The sequence below is a fragment of the Glycine max genome, chromosome 9 (assembly GCF_000004515.6).
Source record: "Glycine max cultivar Williams 82 chromosome 9, Glycine_max_v4.0, whole genome shotgun sequence".
NCBI classification, from domain to species: Eukaryota; Viridiplantae; Streptophyta; class Magnoliopsida; order Fabales; family Fabaceae; genus Glycine; species Glycine max.
In genome coordinates, this window is record NC_038245.2 from 38,918,561 (window position 1) to 38,937,076 (window position 18,516).

The window sequence follows — 18,516 nt, forward strand, 5'->3', positions numbered from 1 at the left end:
GGTCATATGGGATGAGATTGAAAACTTCAGGCCAAACCCCGTATGCCATGCACTGTCAAGTGTACTTGCTTGGTACTCACCACCATAGCTCAACGAAAGCAAGAAGATCGCACGATGCAGTTCCTGCGAGGGTTGAATGAGCAGTATGACAATATACATTCTCATGTGTTGCTGATGGATCCAATACCCACAATACCCAAAATCTTTTCGTACGTGGCACAGCAGGAAAGACAACTAGGTAACCATCCTTTATCAAGTTTCAATCTCGAACCTAAAGAAATATCTTCCATTAACGCTGTCAAAAGTGTTTGTGAATTCTGTGGACGCACTGGCCATAATGAAAGCGTTTGTTACAAGAAACACGGTCTACCTCCCAATTACAATGGAAAAGGAAAAGGTTACAGCGCGAGGAAAACATGCACTTACTGCGGGAAGCTTGGACACACAATTGATGTTTGTTACAAGAAACACGGGTATCCTCCAGGATTCAAATTCAACAATGGCAAAGCAATAGCTAATAGTGTAGTGGCAGCTGAAGGGAAGGCCACAAACGACCAGATACTATCCCAAGAATCACAAGAACATGTTCGTTTTTCATCAGAGCAGTACAAAGCACTGCTAGCTTTAATACAACAGCCGTCGGCCGGAACCTCAGCATCCATTAAACCACAGGTTGCCTCTATTTCGTCTTGTACCAATAACGATCCAACAGGTATGGTTTTGTCTTACGAAAAACCCAACTCTACCTCCTGGATCTTAGATTCAGGAGCCACAGATCATGTTTCTTCTTCTCTAAATTTTTTTTACTCATATCGTCAAATTAATCCCATTAGTGTTAAGCTACCAAATGGCCATCTTGTTAAAGCTACCCACTTAGGCATAGTACAACTTTCTGCACTCATTATCCTACACGATGTCTTATACGTGCCAGCCTTTACTTTTAACCTAATATCCATATCAAAGCTTGTGTCATCTACTAACTACAAATTGATTTTTTCATCAAATATTTGTATTCTACAGGATACCAATACCAAGGTATCCTGTAGAATTGATAGAGGCCGCGACTCACTTCAATTGGTATCAATTCACCCCCGAAGCACCAAAAACGCATACCATATGTTCTACCATTACACACCCAAAGTGTAGAATCCTTCCTGTAAATCTATGGCATTTTCGTATGGGTCACCCTTCTCCCGAAAGATTACAAGCCATGCAAGCATACTATCCTTTCTTGAATAATAACAAGAGTTTCATTTGTAATACTTGTCATTATGCCAAACATAAGAAATTACCTTTTCCTTCTAGCACATCTCATGCATCAAATCAATTCGAGTTTTTACATGTTGATATTTGGGGGCCATGCTCCAAAACATCCATGCATGGGCACCGATATTTCTTAACTATCATAGATGATTTTTCCAGATATACATGGATCCACCTCATGCACACAAAAGCCGAAACACGTAAAATTATTGTTGATTTCGTTGCATATGTCGAAACGCAATTTGATAGCAAAATTAAAATTTTAAGAAGCGATAATGGAACTGAATTCCTCATGAATGATTTTTATGCCCGCAAAGGTATAATTCACCAAACTACTTGTGTTGAAACACCTGAGCAAAATGGCATTGCTGAGAGAAAGCATCAACACCTCTTGAATGTCACAAGAGCTCTCTTATATCAAGCTCAGCTTCCTCTTAATTTCTGGTGCTTTGCATTACTCCATGCTACATACCTTATGAATCGCATACCCACTCTGTTTTTAAAAGATAAATCTCCATATGACAAACTTTATGCACAACCATGCGATATTTCCAATCTTCGTGTCTTTGGATGCTTATGTTACATAAGTACTCTTCAGAATCATCGCCAGAAACTCGACCCTCGTGCTCATCCTTGCATATTTCTTGGTTTTAAACCACATACAAAAGGTTATCTTGTTTATAATCTTCATACTCATAACATAACTGCTTCTCGAAATATTGTTTTTTATGAAAATCACTTCCCCATATTGCATGAATCTCATTCCTGTGATGATACCCATACGCATATCTCACCCATTCCTTTCTCTACTAACACCCAACCTTTTGATATTGTGTTAACTGACCCACACAACCCAATCACCACAACACCTACCTCTACGCAAAACAACTCATCTTCTTCACCCAGTAGTGCACCCCACTTACGCCGTTCTACACGAATGCGACAACCACCTACATACCTACAAGACTTTCATCGCGCCCTCACTTCACAAGCTGACCACACTCTCACCAAGGTTAAGTATCCTCTTCACTCTGTTTTATCTTATTCCCGCTTGTCTCATTCTCACAAACACTTCGTCATGTCTATAACCGCCATAACCGAACCTCGTACCTATGCTGAGGCCTCTAGCCATGACTGTTGGATTAAAGCCATGCAGGCCGAGTTAAATGCTCTTCAGCAGAACCACACTTGGATTCTAACTCCGCTTCCTCCACACAAAAAGGCCATTGGATGTCGCTGGGTTTACAAAGTCAAGCATAACGCGGATGGAAGCATTAAACGATACAAAGCGCGACTAGTTGCCAAAGGATACACTCAACAGGAAGGTTTGGATTTTCTTGATACGTTTTCACCCGTAGCTAAACTTACTACTGTCCGTATGCTTCTAGCTCTTGCTGCTCTTCGAAACTGGCATCTTAGACAACTCGACGTCAACAACGCTTTTCTCCATGGGGATCTCAATGAAGAAGTCTATATGAAGCCTCCTCCTGGACTCGTTATGGATGAACCCAACCTTGTTTGCCGCCTTCAACGTTCCTTGTATGGACTTAAACAAGCAAGTAGGCAGTGGTTCACACGGCTTTCATCATTCCTCCTCTCACAAGGCTTTCGTCAGTCTTCAGCGGATCACTCTCTTTTCTTATATTCTCACACTGATAACATTATAACAGTTGTTCTTGTTTATGTTGATGACATAATCTTGGCAGGAGATAACCTCAAGTCTATCATTCATTTCACCAAACTCCTCGATCAAAATTTTAGCATTAAGGATCTGGGCGTTCTGAAGTTCTTCCTTGGACTCGAGGTAGCTCGTTCAAGTCATGGCATACACTTATGTCAGCGTAAATATACACTAGATATCTTGTCAGACTTGGGTATGCTCGGTTCACGTCCAGCCTCTACTCCCATGGACTACTCCACCAGGTTAAGCGCTTCCCTGGGCACACCATTATCAGAAACCGCTGCTTCCTCATACAGATGACTAATCGGGCGTCTCATATATCTCACGAATACACGACCCGATATTGCGCATGCAGTTCAACAACTAAGTCAGTATATGGCAAACCCAACTTCTACTCATTCTCAGGCTGCCTTTCGAGTCTTACGCTACCTCAAAAGTTCTCCTGGTTCGGGCATTTTCTTTGTTGCTCATGGTGACCTCACTCTCAAAGCCTTCAGTGACTCCGATTGGGCAGGGTGCTGAGACACACGGCGCTCCATCATTGGGTTCTTCGTTTATCTTGGAGAGTCTCTCATTTCTTGGCGATCCAAGAAGCAGTCTACAGTGTCTCGTAGCTCCTCCGAGGCGGAGTACCGAGCCCTGGCCTCCACTACGTGCGAGCTTCAATGGTTAAGCTATCTTCTTCACGACTTCCGCGTTCCATTCCTTCAACCTGCCACACTCTTTTGCGACAATCAATCTGCCATTCAAATAGCTTCAAATCCGGTCTTCCACGAACGAACCAAACACATTGAGATCGACTGCCATATCGTGCGGGACAAAGTAAACGCAGGCTTACTAAAGCTCATTCCTGTCTCTTCTTCAATGCAGCTTGCAGACATTTTTACAAAGCCTCTCACTCCTGTTGTCTTTCAAGGGTTATGTTCCAAGCTGGGAATGAAAAATATCCATTCCCAGCTTGAGGGGGGGTCTTAGCGGAAGCTTGTTATCTTAACAGAAGTTCGTTTCATCAATTAGTTTTTTGTTAGTTAGTTAGAATTAGTTCTCGAGTGTAACTGACCAAATTAACTACCAGCATTTTCTCTATCCTCTGCAGAGATATAAATACATAATAAATGCATCAATACAAGTCATGCAGTATTTGGCCATTTTACACGTGATTCACGCTTATCTTTCTCTCTCTATGACACAATACCTTTATTAACAGCCCATGTAATATGTCCTAACTTGAGGATGTATTTATGTAATTTGCTCAAATTTTTAATATATAGTATTAAACCTTTAGAGTTTATTTTTTATTTAAAAAAATCACGCAAAATTCACTGAAAAAGATCATGTTAAAGTGTATAATCCGATGATAATGTTGTTAATATATTTTTATACATTTTATAATAATTTTCTAAAAAAATATTAATTTTATAATAATTTTAAATGGAATTATACTTATGCTTGATTATTTAAATAGGACTCAATTTGTACTCTACCATTACCTGATTACTTTTTTTTTTTGGAAGGTTCCATAACCTAATTACTATCATGTAGTGACGCGAAAGCATGTCATCGATGACGTATCAGGCGGCGAATGTCCTCTCCTCTGGGTTACTGGCTAGTTGGCAGAATTTGGCATGCCAACTTGCTTCACGCGTGAGACACTTGTTGTAATTGTTCTTAATTCTTAAAAATTAGTATAAACTAAAAGAGTTAATTACAATCAACACATTCTTATTTTATATGAAAAAAGATATTTATCTATGAAAGAAAAAACAAAACACAAAATAAATGATGTTTAAATAAAGATATGAAATTTTTTTATCGAAAGTTATTTTAATATTTAATTACATACAATTTTTTTTATTTACTTAATTAAATTTTGATTTAATTTGTTAAAATTTAATATGAATGATGTTATACACATCATTCACTTCTCGATAATTATTTTAACCTAAAACAATAATAAGATGGGATATTTTAAGAAAAAAATAATAATTTATTTTAAGAAGAAAAAATCATTAAAAATAGTGTATTTCTCAAGCGATAGGAGTATCGGTGTAATAAAAGTATACCAAAGGAATAATTATAAAAAAAGATAAAAGAAAAAGGAAAAAAAAACTAATCTCCATCATCTCCACAAGGGAAATCCTAAAAAAAATATGTTTTATTAACAACGATTATTTTATTATAAATCAATTCTTTGCAATATATCAAAGAAGTCAAAACTTGCAAGCAACACAAATTCATAGATATTGAAATAACTGTTTAAAGGGTACTGTTACCGAGATTAAATAGCATGTAACCATGGTGGTTTTATTTTTCTTTGCTCTTTATCGTTCTGGATGTGTATATGGGTTGTTGGTATCCCTTGTACCTAATCAATATATATCTTTCTTTGCCGATCGAAAAAAAAAAGAGTTTATTGTATACTTAGGTTCGGTTAGTTATTATTCAGTTAGCATTGCATATCATATATAATTTGTATAAGAATTCATTTCAGTTTTCAATAGAAGGGGTTCAAATCCTGAATTTGCATGAGCAATTACTAAAACCAAAACAACAAGAACACCAAAAGCCTAATCAACAACAAAGATAAAAAAGACTAATCACCATCTCAACAAGCTAGAAGGGAAGTCATCAAAATAAATTTCTTTTATCAACAGCAATTAATTTATTATAAATCAATTATTCACAATACATCTCAGAAGTCTAAACATGAAAGCAACACAGCTTCAATTGAATAACTGTTTAGTGGTTCAGCTGGCAGCTGATGTAAACTGGTAAGATGCATAAGAGAGAGTTCCCAGATCAATGCTGCTGTGTATAAGTTTGACCTTTGCATTTTCACCAGCAGCACCAATTGCAACATGCAGAGGATAAAAGTGATCCGGCCAGGGATGAGCCTTTGTGTTCATAATGATTTACATCTTCATATCTACAAAAGCAATTGAAAACTTTTACAACAAATCCATGAAGTGCCAAACTCTACAACATTCAATGCCTAGTTTTCCAATGTCATACTGTATCTTGGTAAATGGTAATTAGATCTATGCAGTAAACCATCATTCCGCTGTCACAATAGTCTTTCAAACCAATTAAGGAACTTCTAAATAATTCCCTAAAATTTCCATTTGTTTAATTTAAGTTCTTAAACTTAATCACTTATTGTCATTTTAGTCTCTAATTAATAAATGTTAATATTATCATTAATCAGTCTTTTTAATTTTGGACTAATATGACTAACGGTTTACACTTTCCGGAACTAATTTAGAATTTCCTTAATTTCAATTACTAATGTGATGATGCTGTATACACTTTATGGATTAAAATTAGTCTATGATGAACTATATAAGCATGCATTTAGCAAATTTGAACATAAGAAAAAAAAAGAAGGGTACCTTCCTTCAAGAAGAGCATCTTTCAACCAATTATAAAATTCTAAAGCCCAGGGAGCTCCAGGTGCAGGATAGCACTTCCAGAACCAATAATCAAAACACTTTCATCTTTAAGAGGTGCCAATGCCTTTCCAAAGTTATAATGGTAAGTTCCATCTTGCTGAGATTGAACAGATAGCTGACAAACAGGGATGTCAGCTTCTGGATACATCAAAAAGAGAGGAACCCTAGCACCATGGTCAAGTCCTGGCTTTGTATCTTCATCAACACGGCTGAAACCAGATTTTATGAGCAGTTCCTTCACCCTTCTTGCCAATTGTGGAGCTCCAGGTGCAGGATATTTATGCTAGTAGAGGAAGCATATAATAATGTAACTATGTAAGAGATTTGGATATAAATGTACCTAACAACATTAACAATATTGAAAGGTCAAATAAAAAAACAAGAGCATCATTTGGGAGTGCCAAAAATTGAACATCAAGGCATAATCGTGTTCACGGGCAATTGCTAGGAATTCATTCCTACATGTGGACTTATGGAATATACATTTATTTCTTAAAAATATTTTGAAATTCCAAAAAAATCATTGGGTGAATCAACTTGAAATCACACTTTAATTTAAAATTTTTAGGTTTAAATTTATAAATTTTCTTCTTTTTTTATTTCTATTCGATATAAGATTTCACCTCACTTATATTACGTTAAACTCTATTGGTTTGAGTAGAAAAAAAAAGTGTGAACGAAAAAAAAAATTACAGTAAAATAAGATAATATCTTTATTTTTACACTCTATTTTAATTTAAAACTTATTATTTATTTATTTTTTCATTTCTAGCGAATGGTATCTAAAAGTATTTTTCTTAAACAAAAATAAATAAAAGGCAAAAAAACAACAAAGGAGGAGAGGAGTAAATAGGGAAACCTGGTACATTTGTTCGGGGAAGTTATAGAAATCATAGATGGTGTGGTTGACGGAGTCAACAACGTTGATGGATGGAACTGCAGTGTCACAGTGAGCAGAGATGACAAGTATTGAAATGGGTTTTGAGGAAACACGTCTTTCTTCCATGACTGAAGGAATTTCCTAGCATCTATGTATTCATCTATGGACAAAGTGGGTGATCCATGAGATATGTATAACGTGATCTTTAACATCATGTCTATCGAACACTGAATTTTCTTTTCTTTGTTGATATTCTCTCTCATAAGCAACTCAGTATATATAGATCTGGAGAGATATGTTAATGTGAGTGAGAAAATGAAGCAGCTGGAGACACAAATGGGCGGAGTATATTTTTTATTAATAATAAAGTTGATGCTAGGTATAATCGGATGAAAATGAAATTAATATATTCTTAAACTTTTCAGTAATAATTTGTAATTGGGTGATGCATCAGTTTAATTAAAATATTGACTAATTAACTTATTGGCACAACTAATTAATATGCTTAAATGTGATTTTTTTTTGTTATTATTTGAGTTTAATTTTTGACAAATATTTTTTGATCAAATTTTATTTATTTTTTAATTAAATTCTGGATTAATAGAGATTTTTTCTTCTAATAAACTAAAGTGCTAAGATACAAAAGATTAATGGATGCATCATTGTACTATTTTATTTCTTAATTAATTACTCCCTTCGTCTCCTAAGATTCTTTTTAAAAATTTATTTGTTATTTTTTATAAAATTATTTCTTAATTTCTACATGCATTAACTATTTTTTTATATATTATTAATTAATTATTTTATCTCTCTAAACATTAAAAAGAAATAAGTGTATAAAAAATGAATAATTTTAAAATTATAATATAAATAATTGATAAATTTAATATAAAAAATATTTTTCTACATAAATATAAATGAATTGAAAGTATCTTATAATTAAAAACAAAAGTAATTAGATACCAATGATTGTCATGGATGATCATCCATCATTAGGTGGGTAATGTCATCTCTGATATACCAACCATTAACCAACGTTTTTTGTAGTTGCTTGATTCACGTGTGGCGTTGCAATTGTTCCTTTGATTTTAATTGTTGCTTAATTTTTGTCATTATAATTGTACAAATTTTATATTTTTTTTGAAGGATTTGATCTTTATATTTAAAGATCACTTCTTTCAGTCTTTGCACAATCATTTTGAATCGCTTTTGGTCATACCAAAAAATTTATGCCAATAACATGACACTAACGTGTGTGATGTTTTTTATGTTTTAGTTCTCATATATACTTACATAATATTTACGTTTTGGTACTTATAGTTGTAAAAAAATTATCTTTTTAGGTAAAAAAAAACAACAACTTTATCTCTTAGTTCCTATAAAAAAAAAAAAAACTATTTGTTTTGTCCATGTACAAGCACTTCTAGTCTTGTTTTAGTTTTTATTGCTAAAAAAACTTTAACATTATTAACGTAGTTGACATGATACAAACATGTCATTGACGTGTATTGCATTATTAAACTACTTATTTTAGGTTTTATACGAGTAATTCTTTAGAGAAATACTAACAACACTAACACAAGTAATAAAATTTGAAAAGTAACCCACATACAACAAGATTTTATAAAAAAAAACATTATATCTTATATTTATCTCTCTTTCATTCTATCATTTATTATGTTTTAAATTCAAATTAATTTTCTCTTTCTCTTTTTATATTTTGGTGTACATTTTAGTGTAGAAGTATAATTTTTTTGGTTCTCTCATATTTTTAATAATTCTGTTTTAAATGCTTAGGTATTCATGCATGTAATTCCATTTACTCTAGGTTCACTAACTCCATTTAATAAATATCTTTTAAAAAGGAATAAAATATTGAGTGCATTTAATTATAATTTATTATAATAATAAGATTATATGATTTAATTTACTCCCTATAAATCAGTGAATTTTTTTATTTTTATCCTAGTAAAACAATTTACTTTTATTTTCATTCCTTTAAAATATAAAATCATTGATTTTAGTCTCCAACTAGAGCTGTTAAAATTGGTTAGCTAGCTCATAGTCATAATCCACATTGCCCAGTACCAAAAACCCTATAGGGCCGAATGACTCATACAAAAAAGTCCAAAGTATCCTGCGAGTTAGGGCTATCCTATTCACCTTGAATTCTAAAAATTAACTTATTGGAGAGTTTGGAACAACTTGGGACAACATAGTTAACCTTGGGGAATTGCTTGGAGCACCCAACAAATTTCATAAATGCCAAAAATACCCTTAGGTTATAAATAGCAGTAGGATTTTTATATTTCTGTAGTGCCATTTTTTTCCGTAAAATTTTCGTAAGTTAATGTACATTGCTTCCGTTAAGGGCGGTTTGGAAGCGTATTTGTTCTCCGGTGGTGTACGTGTGTTGGTGAGGAGTATACGGTGGATTGTGATCGATTTTCGTTGTCGGAGAAGAAGAGGTATGCAAAGAACATACGGATTGGTATGACCCATACGGATCACCAATCCCTACGACCATACGGATTACAGATTGGTGATCCTATGAACATACGATTTTTTTTATTTATAATTATTAAATTAATTATTAATAATTTAGTAATTTTTTTTAATAATTTTGGTAATATTACATTGCTTAAAAATGAATATACAAATGATTAATAATTATATAAATTTATATGAGAATGATTATGTATTTAATGTTTTTTTATGACTGAATAGGCATTTTGGTCCTTGTCTTTGTAGTCATTTTGTACTCTTAGTCCCTATCTTTTTAAAATGTAAAAAATAGTTCTTATCTTTGCATAAGTTTTGCAAAATAATCTTTATGTTAAATTTTAAAGTAATACCGTTAGTAAGGTGCATTGTTGACAATTTTAGTGTCACGTGGACTATCTAACGTGGCACTAATTCTTCACAACCGGAGAAGAAGCATTTTCCGGCAAGTTTGAATTCTGAGTCTTAACTACCACTTGCACCTCATAGAAAAAGAGCATTTCAGTTCCAACAATCACAAAATGTAACAAACCTCTCTGGACGAAGAAACACCGCGAATAAGCCTACGAACAACGTATCTCACAGACGGAGCACAGTTATCCAATCCATCATCTTTCTCCGCTTCCAATTTCAATCCACCCTCACCACTCTCCTTCTCGTGTGAATCATAAGCGTTATGAACAACCTTCAACTCCATCACCATTTGCTTTGCGGCGACTTCCCTCACCGACTTGGACGCCGCCGCGAGGTCCTTGAACACGCCAATGTGGAACTCCAACATAGCACTGCCGCCACTAGTGCTAGGCGAATCCATGGACGAAGGGACAAGTTTGGGGTCGAGTTAGGATGCGGTTCGGCGCCTCCCTTTGTCTAAGGCTTTGCACTTCTTCTTCCTCTCCATGGGCTTGACGGAAGGTTGTTGTTGTTGGCTATCATCATCGGTGGTGGTGATCTTCTGTTTCTTAACCTATTGGGACTGCGGCCTCAAGTCCACTCACCATCTATCTGCCAAATATTTTTATAAGTGACTTTTTTACTTGTTACCTGTTATGCGATAAGATAAATATGTGAATCGTTAATAGAATGAACTAAATAAGTATAATACTAGTATTAAAAATGTAAAAAACACTATTTAAAAAATAATAAAATAAACTAAATATAGCATAATATATGTTAAAATAAATATAAAATTATAATAATAAAAAATATAATCAACTAACTAATAATAGTAATAAAAACTAAATTAAACATAATATATAATATAAGAAGCTAAATAATAAAAAAAATCCCAGTCATATAACACATCAGCAAGTGTTACAAAAAGAAAGATATCATCATTTCCTTTCTTCGTTCCTTTGAATGCTTTCATTTCCTAGTGTATGTAATGTATTACAATTACAATATACTAATTGACATATAAACATGTGTGAAGGGAGTTTCGTTGACAAATTCATAGGTAGAGCGTGCTATTACGATGGTTTCTGTAATATTAGGAGTGGAGTGGATTGTTAAAGATATATGGAAAGAGGTTGTAGTGAGTGACCTTGATAAGGACTTCTCTGACTTCAAAGTTGGAGTTGTTGTTTATACCGATGTAGCTGCATAAGGTCTCACCCAAATAAATGGCTCTGCAATATCAATCAATGAACAATTGATTTGAGTAATGATAACAAATTGAAGAGATAGAGAGAGAGAAAGGAATACCAGAAAGACTGAGGGAGAACGAGGAGGCCGGAGAGGCCTATGGCGTCGGAGAAGTGGCGGAGGAGGAAGCGGTTACGGTAGTTGGGATCAGATTCACCGTTGTGGGTGGCAGCGGAGGAGAAAGAGAGGGGTTTGGCAGCGGGGTCGTCGAAGAGGTTGGCGGGGTTGAGGCGGAAGGGAGGTTCGATGTTGAAGGAAGGGCGGCACAAACGCATCACGCGGAACACCAGCGAATGAGATCCTCCTCCTCCTTGACCACCAACCTAAATCATCTCTTCTTCTTCTTCTTCTTCTTATTCACTTGAAGATGCTTTGGTTCAATATGATGTATGAGACATTATTCATGCTATGTGCTTAGCCCTTTTGCTTCCCTCCCTGGCCACCAGCCTGACTCATCTCAAGTTGCTAAGCTTACTAAAGAGCAGCAGAAAGCATATTTTAAGGAGTACGATTATCGAGTCAAACTTCTACAGAAAAAGCAATGGAGAGAGAGAGGTCATACTTTAGTGCCACGTTGGATAGTCCATGTGACACTAAAATTGCCAACAATGTATCTCACTAACGGTGTTATTTTAAAATTTAACGAAAGAACTATTTTGCAAAACTTATGCAAAGATAATGACTATTTTTTACATTTCAAAAAGATAGGGACTAATATGCAAAATGGCTACAAAGATAGGGACCAAAATGTATATTCACTTATTTTTTTAATTAAAGGATGTATTTATTAGATTTATATGACATTTTAATGGAAAAGTCCTGTAAAATATTGTTTGTGTAAACAACTATATTTGAGTGAATTGAATTTGAATATGTTGTTATTGAATTTGTTAAATGTTTTATTAATATGGATGAAGACTAGTGGATGTACCATAGTATCATGTCTGAAGAAGTTGAAATTAATGTCGAAAATGAGGAAGATGTTGGCGTTAAAGTTGATTGCTCTGATGCCTTTAATACTTTTGACGTATTTGTGCAATTTGTTGTTGTTGGTACAATAATTATATTACATAAATGTTTATTCGTGACAAACTTGATTTGAATTGTGTTGTAGTTGTTTGGTAGCCGTGATGAAGTTTTACAATGGACTCGATCGTTGGCTCATGACATTGGATTTGTTGTCGTTATAATGAGGTCAGACACCAATACCGATGTTCGAGAAAGAACCTCATTTCAGTTGATAGCTTGTGAAAGGAGTGAGGAGTATAGGCCTAAGAAACATAATTTGGTAAGAACATGCACTGGCAGTAGAAAATGTGGATGTTTAAGTTGCGTGCGAAGCCAATTTCGAGAGGAGACGACTGGATAGTGAAGTTAATTTGTGGGATTCACAATCACAAAATGATAAAGTCATTGGTTGGGCATCCATATGCATGTCGACTGACAAAGGATGAGTTAACCAATTCTTGTAATTTGGTTTTCTTGATCGACAGTACCTACAAAACAAATAGGTACAAATTTTCGTTGCTTGATATTGTTGGTGTTACACCAACAGGAATAACATTCTCCGCTGGTTTTCCTTACTTGGAAGAAGAACGTCTTAATAATGTTGTTTGGACTCTAGAGCGGTTTTGGGGTCTTTTCATGAGAGCTTATGCACTTCCTGGGATTATTGTCACTGATAGGGATTTGTCTTTGATGAATACAGTGAAAACTGTATTCTCGGATGCTACGAACTTGTTGTGTCGGTTTCACATTGACAAGAATGTCAAGGCAAAGTGCAAAACCCTGGTTGCTCAAAAGAATGCATGGGATTATATGATGGAGGCTTGGGGGAGTTTGGTTGACTGTCCCAATGAGAGTTCTTTTGATGAGTACCTTAAAAACTTTGAAATGGCTTTCTCTCCGTGACGTATGTTTGTGGACTATATGTGTCAAACATGGGTGATTCCACACAAAGAAAAATTTGTGAAAGCATGAACAAACAAAATGATGCATATAGGAAACACAACCACTAACAGGTATGAATATTGATTTTTGTTTGTTTTCATTTGTTGAAGTGTTAATTTAAATGACAATGATGTGATTGTTTACATGTTTTTGTATATTTCATTTGTAAGGTTGAGAGTGCTCATTGGTCACTAAAGAGACTCCTACAAAACTCTGTTGGTGACATATGCAGTGTTTGGGAAGCAATGAATAATATGATGACACTTCAACACACCCAAATTAAAGTATCTTTTGATACAAGCACGCACGTGGTTGGGTATGTGTTTAAAGTAACCTTGTACAAAAAACTACTTGGCATGGTATCAAGGTACGCTTTAAATGAAATTGTTGCCGAGTATGAGCGTGTAGCTTATGCAGGCAAAAACCCTTCATGATGTGGATGTGTCATGAAGAGTACCCACGGTCTTCCATGTGCATGTGAGTTGTTTAAATATGTTGTTAGTTGTTTGACCGATTGGCAAGTGCACCAATTCGCACAAGTAGTATATTAAAACGGTAAGACCGAGTATCGTATCCATAGGAAATTTGTTTCACTCAGAACTATACATTCAGTGAGCAAACATTTGTATAAACTGAAAGCAAGTAAATATCAAGTTGGGATTTTGTTTTTAAAATCTAGTTAAATACAAACTAAATATCCAAAGTTTGAGAAGTAAAAAAGTCAAGTAAAAAGCGTTGTGTTGTTCTACTGAATTTTTCTTAATGTTATTGTGTATTTTTCTCTATTTAATATTATCCCAGTGTTTTTATGCTAAGAAATTACCCAAACCAAGATCCCTAGAGTGAATGGGCCTAACTCTCTTTAAACCTTGTCATTGATCCCTCAACAAGCTCAGCCTAAAAGAGTTGCATTAAGTATAAAGCATAATATGGACTAGATCGCTGCACTCCATTCCTAGACATACAGTTTTCTAGCTTGCTCTATCAAGTTCTAAGGCTTTAAAACACTTTTCAATGCTAAAAATCCTAACTATACATACAAAAGGGTGATCAAGCCACAAACATGTAAAAATAAGCATAGATAGAAACAATGAACACATAAAAACAACATTAAATATATAGTGAAAGAATGTTACATCAAGGATTCAGTAGAACTTCCCAAGAAATAAGCTTACAATACAATAAATAAGCTTACAATACTAGGAAAAACAAAGTTTAAGTGAAGGAAAATGGCTAAGGAAGGTTGAGGATGTATCCTTCAACCTCTAAAACCCTAATCTCACTTCTCTAACCTAAACTCTCTCTTGGTGGCTCAGTTTCTGTCACTTCAGCTCTTCCCTTGGCTCTATTTTTTGACTCCTCTTTTTTTAGTTTCCGCTAACTTCAGTGTTTTAAAGGCTACTTGAACATTTCAGCTTCTGAAGGCTCGCTTAGCGAGACTGACTCGCTAAGTGAGAGTAAGTGAATTTTGGCTTAGCGAGCTGGGCGCGCTGAGCGTGAGAAGAGACCAATGACTCACTGGGCGAGCTTGCGACACATTGGGTGAGCACATCTCTGACTGATACTCTTCTAGGATTTCCTAGCACGCTAAGCGAGCTACATGTCTTGCTTAGCAGATGTCACTCGCTAAGCACATATGTCTCGCTTTGCGAGACATCATCTACTTGAACATTCTCTTCTTTTAGCCTGAAATTGAAATGGTTTCAACATTAATTCACAAAATGGGAGTATCTATTATATAAAATCAAACTAAACATGAAAATATGTACAATTCCTTGAAAAGAACCATAAATTGGAAGAAATATGCTAATTTTATGTAACTATTCAATACAAAAGTTAGTCGTAAATAACGACTAACATTAGCTCCATACCACTGGAGACAATTCACATTTTTTGACTGCGACTTAGTTTTTCAGATCAAAGGTTAAGTGAGACACATGTGACCATAACTGAGGAGATGGAAACCATATCGAAACGCTTTCAGCAGCTCGATGTTTATGGTAAAATACATTTGAAGTCAAAGCTGCGAGAAATTGTTTACCCTGATATGAACTCCATGTATCCTCCTCTAGAAAAAGTGAAGACCAAGGGTGCTCCAAAAAAACCGCTTGCCAAACAACAAAAGTCAACAAAACGCGATCCGTCTTATTGGGAGTATGTTGATGCGTTACACTCTGTGCAAAATAGTAATTCCTCAGTGAAACATAGTTTATCACATCTTAGGACCCAATACATAGACAAAATATTTCAATGTTGAATCAATTTCATCCTTGCATCCAGAATTCTATTGAAAACATTATTGATGTCAAAGCAGATGGTAATTGTGGTTATCATGCAATAGTTGCGTTATTGGGTATGGGTGAAGAATCGTGATCATTGGTGAGGAACATCTGCATAAAGAACTAACTAGCTGGTCCGATCAGTATATGAACCTGGTTGGTGGCATAGAGAAATTTGAGGAATTAAGGCATTTTCTACTTGTTGACAACTTATCTAAGGTGCATAATTTTATTGTTATGTCATTTTTTGTTAAAATAAGATTTTAAGTAACCATTATTTGTTATCTGTTACATGTAGGTTACCATGGACAAGTGGATGAATATTATGGATATGGGATACGTCATTGCTTCACAATACAATGTGATCGTTGTTTCTCTTTCACTACAACATAGCATGACATTTTTTCCTCTTAGAAGTTAGTCGCCGCCAAATTCTTTTGTGCATCATGTAATATGCATTAGTTATGTGTATGAAAATCATTTTGCATAGGTAATTGCATAATTATGAATTTAGTAAACATGCTAAAAATCTAGTTACATATTTAACGTTCAATTACCACTGTCGTTATGTAACAGGTGTTGTTATGAGACCACTGTCCTTTACCACCAGTGGCGTTGCTATGGAGTACACATTGTCATTCTCAGGCAAAGCAGTGGCTCACTCCGTACATAGTTAGAATGCAACGTTATACAACTTTGTCTAGGCTGAATATCGAATTTGTTGATTTAGGTAATTGCATAATTATGAATTTAGTAAACATGCTAAAAATCTAGTTACATATTTAACGTTCAATTACCACTGTCGTTATGTAACAGGTGTTGTTATGAGACCACTGTCCTTTACCACCAGTGGCGTTGCTATGGAGTACACATTGTCATTCTCAGGCAAAGCAGTGGCTCACTCCGTACATAGTTAGAATGCAACGTTATACAACTTTGTCTAGGCTGAATATCGAATTTGTTGATTTAGGTGAACCATGAACATAAAATTTGATTAGCATTGATGTTTGTGTAATTTTTTTTTACATTCAGAATTTTGCTTTCAATCCGTATTTATAAAAGGTACAAAACAATTAAAAGCTTTAAAAATCATAATCATACGGTTTCATTCGCTAATGGACACGAATTCAAACATTACATTAAGTTGAACATAGTGGAAACAAATAAAATTTGCATGAAAAACTACAATTAAGTAATACTAATTTTGCATTGAATCATGTTACGACCGATACACGTCGTCTTCCATTTCCATTACCTGTTTACTAAAAATAGCTAAAATTTCTATTGGCTCAAAATGTTTCCAGTAGTTAGACTGTACTAAGACCTTTAGCACGTCATCGTTAGTTTTCAGCTCAATAATTTCAAATTTGATAACTTTATCTGAATACTCATAGTGTCTTGGTTGTCGAAAAAATAATCACATTACCGTTTGTGATTCATGAATACCATAAGGGGAAATCCCATGAGGTGCAACGTGCTTGATCAAGTCCTTCAGTTCATCGATGATACATCCGGAAGGAATGTCAAACTTTTTTGGATTTTTTCCTGTGAACAAGTAACCGACAAACTCATTTTGGTGTGACATGTTCCACCTCCCGTTGTAATACAGTAGGGCATCATAAGTAGGGGTCATAGTGATTTCAAGAAAGTTTAATATATCACCTGGTGTTCTACCAATGATGCATAATAACTCAATCAGACCAACACACAAAAATTGATGATTACACATTAACATTGTGTTAACATCATAATCATTTTTCAATTGCATACATTGAAAGCAAAATTGGTTACTTGTATCTGTGAATGACTGTCAATAGTAAATTTCATCCAAATATTATTTGTCGGTTAGTTGAAGGGTATTGTGTATTATGGTTTTTAACGTTTCAAAATCACAAGCGTTAGGTACTCGAATGGATATTGGAGTGGAACTTTAAAAATAAACACCACTATTGTTGTGAATAATCGATCCATTTGGAAAAATAAAACCCAATGAGGAGTTCACAATCGTTTGACTGTTTTTTCTCCCAAAAATGCCATACTTTGTTCTAAAAATTAGATTGAGAGAGATTGTGTGATTTTTTAGAGTGTTGGCATGTGTCATATATATAGATGATTTTCACTAACATTGCTTCAATTTTTTTAAAAAAAATAGAGACACATGCACATAATTTCTGTTTGTGTTGTCAACTACAACAATGTGGTGCCAAGCTTTATCTTGCATCAAAATGTGTTGTCAAGTCTGACAATGTCGTGTCACGCTTTATCTTAATACGCATGCATTTCACAATGTCTTGTCAATTCTGACAAAGATGTATCATACATGCGTAATTTATTTTAATTGCACCAATTAATTTATTTCTTAACCCAACAATTAAGTAATAATTAAGGATAGATGAATGACTACAATTTATATCACATAATGATTAAAATTAAATAAACAAGTGTTATTGTCCATAAATAAATATACAAAATAAATAAAATATCCAAAATAAATAAATATACTAATTATAAATCGAAAATTTACAAAGCCAAAGTAAAACTTCAATGTTCGTCCGTACGCCGCCTTTGCCTTGATCTGTGGGCTACAGCTGGCTATCCAATGTAGCGTCCTGCAATGCCCACACATTCTTCAACAATAGTATATGATTTTGTTCCTTCAATCAATATCCTCAAGTTCAGTAGTTTGTCCAACCTATTAGTAGTTACTGCAAAGTCATCCTAGCAAGTAAAATAAAACAAACATAACAATTGTTAGTAATCAAATACTAAACAAAGCAGCAAACAAAAAAACCCAAAACAAATATTACCACTGCATGTCAAAGATGATGTTGATCAATGTCTGCCTCATTAGGTGCCGCTGTCGCCATC

The 18,516-nt window shown here is 34.6% G+C and overlaps 1 pseudogene across 1 annotated transcript; it reads right to left on the minus strand.

Annotated features, from left to right (window-relative positions):
• Positions 1-4,764: 4,764 nt before the first annotated feature.
• Positions 4,765-7,607, minus strand: LOC100811236 (extradiol ring-cleavage dioxygenase-like; annotated as a pseudogene). Its single transcript, XR_416041.3, has 3 exons — positions 7,253-7,607; positions 6,334-6,676; positions 4,765-5,870 (listed from the first exon to the last, which is right to left on the minus strand). The product of XR_416041.3 is annotated as an extradiol ring-cleavage dioxygenase-like (transcript).
• Between the last annotated feature and the right edge of the window lie 10,909 nt (positions 7,608-18,516).